Below are 2783 nucleotides of genomic sequence, written 5' to 3' on the forward strand. Positions count from 1 at the left end.
ACACATGGACATCACCAGATGGTCAACACTGAAATCAGATTGATTATATTCTTTGCAGCCAAAGATGGAGAAGCTCTATACAGTCAACAAAAACAAGACCAGGAGATGACTGTGGCTCAGATCATGAACTCCTTATTATTAAATTCAGACTCAAATTGAAGAAAATAGGGAAAACCGCTAGACCATTCAGGTATGACCTAAATCAAATCTCTTATAATTATACAGTGGAAGTGAGAGATAGATTTAAGGGCCTAGATCTGATAGAGTGCCTGATGAACTATGGAATGAGGTTCGTGACATAGTAGAGGAGACAGGGATCAAGACCATCCTCATGGAAAAGAAATGCAAAAAAGCAAAATGGCTGTCTGGGGAGGCCTTACAAATAGCTGTGAAAAGAAGAGAGGCGAACAGCAAAGGAGGAAAGGAAAGATATAAGCATCTGAATGCAGAGTTCCAAAGAATAGCAAGAAGAGATAAGAAAGCCTTCTTTAGCAATCAATGCAAAGAAAGAGAGGAAAACAACAGAATGGGAAAGACTAGAGATCTCTTCAAGAAAATTAGAGATACCAAGGGAACATTTCATACAAAGATGGGTTCGATAAAGGGCAGAAATGGAATGGACCTAACAGAAGCAGAAGATATTAAGAAGAGGTGGCAAGAATACATGGAAGAACTGTACAAAAAAGATCTTCACGACCAAGATAATCATGATGATGTGATCACTAATCTAGAGCCAGACATCTTGGAAAGTGAAGTCAAGTGGGCCTTAGAAAACATCACTATTCAGTGGAGCTGTTTCAAATCCTGAAAGATGATGGTGTGAAAGTGCTGCACTCAATATGCCAGCAAATTTGGAAAACTCAGCAGTGGCCACAGGACTGGAAAAGGTCAGTTTTCATCCTAATTCCAAAGAAAGGCAATGCCAAAGAATGCTCAAACTACTGTACAATTGCACTCATCTCACATGCTAGTAAAGTAATGCTCAAAATTCTCCAAGCCAGGCTTCAGCAATACATGAACCGTGAACTCCCTGATGTTCAAGCTGGTTTTAGAAAAGGCAGAGGAGATCAAATTGCCAACATCCGCTGGATCATTGAAAAGCAAGAGAGTTCCAGAAAAACATCTATTTCTGCTTTATTGACTATGCCAAAGCCTTTGACTGTGTGGATCACAATAAACTGTGGAAAATTCTGAAAGAGATGGGAATACAGACCACCTGACCTGCCTCTTGAGAAATCTGTATGCAGGTCAGGAAGCAACAGTTAGAACTGGACATGGAACAACAGACTGGTTCCAAATAGGAAAAGGAGTATGTCAAGGCTGTATATTGTCACCTGCTTATTTAACTTATATGCAGAGTACATCATGAGAAACCCTGGACTGCAAGAAACACAAGCTGGAATAAAGATTGCTGGGAGAAATATCAGTAATCTCAGATATGCAGATGACACCACCCTTATGGCACGAAAGTGAAGAGGAACTAAAAAGCCTCTTGATGAAAGTGAAAGAGGAGAGCGAAAAAGTTGGCTTAAAGCTCAACATTCAGAAAACGAAGATCATGGCATCCGGTCCCATCACTTCATGGGAAATAGATGGGGAAACAGTGGAAACAGTGTCAGACTTTAGTTTTTTGGGCTCCAGAATCACTGCAGATGGTGACTGCAGCCATGAAATTAAAAGACGCTTACTCCTTGGAAGAAAAGTTATGACCAACCTAGACAGTATATTCAAAAGCAGAGACATTACTTTGCTGACTAAGGTCCGTCTAGTCAAGGCTATGGTTTTTCCAGTGGTCATGTATGGATGTGACAGTGGGACTGTGAAGAAGGCTGAGCGCCGAAGAATTGATGCTTTTGAACTGTGGTGTTGGAGAAGACTCTTGAGAGTCCCTTGGACTGCAAGGAGATCCAACCAGTCCATTCTGAAGGAGATCAACCCTGGGATTTCTTGTTAAGGAATGATGCTAAAGCTGAAGCTCCAGTACTTTGGCCAACTCATGCGAAGAGTTGACTCACTGGAAAAAACTCTGATGCTGGGAGGGATTGGGGGCAGGAGGAGAAGGGGACGACAGAGGATGAGATAGCTGGATGGCATCACGGACTCGATGGCCGTGAGTCTGAGTGAACTCCGGGAGATGGTGATGTGATGGACAGGGAGGCCTGGCGTGCTGCGATTCATGGGGTCGCAAAGAGTCGGACACGACTGAGCGACCGAACTGAACTGAACTGAACTGAATCAGTATAATGTATAATTTCTATATTAACTAGTAATTAGTGCCATCTTAAAGTTGTTGAATTAAACAGGATGATGCACTCTAGCTTGGCTACTTTTTTTCAGGAAACGAATAATAATTGCTATTATTGACAGTTTCTAATACCCGTATCTTTGGCATATGGACAGCTCAAAAGAGGGAAAAGAACAGACAGCTAGTATTAAATATTTCCTCCGTACTAGGTATTTCAGTAATATTTATACCTCTCACGAAGCGCCCCACCCCCCAACGCCTCCTTCCAGAGCCGCGCACACCTTTGGTTTCGGGGCAGGACCGGAGACGACTTCTGCCCTATACCAGCCACAACTGCCGCGCGGTCGTCGGGTTTGCGCGCTCCTCCCCTCGCCTTCCCACCCACCCCGAAGCCGGTGGGCGGGCTGACAGTGGCTGCACGAAAAACCTCCTTCTCAGCCCGCGAGGCCTAACGGCGCCCGAGTGCCGCCGCCGCCGGGGGCGCTCGTAAGCCCAGCGGCGACGGTGTCGCAAAAGCGTCGCGAAGGCTTCCGTCCTT

The sequence above is a fragment of the Ovis aries genome, chromosome 13 (genome assembly GCF_016772045.2).
Source record: "Ovis aries strain OAR_USU_Benz2616 breed Rambouillet chromosome 13, ARS-UI_Ramb_v3.0, whole genome shotgun sequence".
In the NCBI taxonomy this organism is placed as follows: domain Eukaryota; kingdom Metazoa; phylum Chordata; class Mammalia; order Artiodactyla; family Bovidae; genus Ovis; species Ovis aries.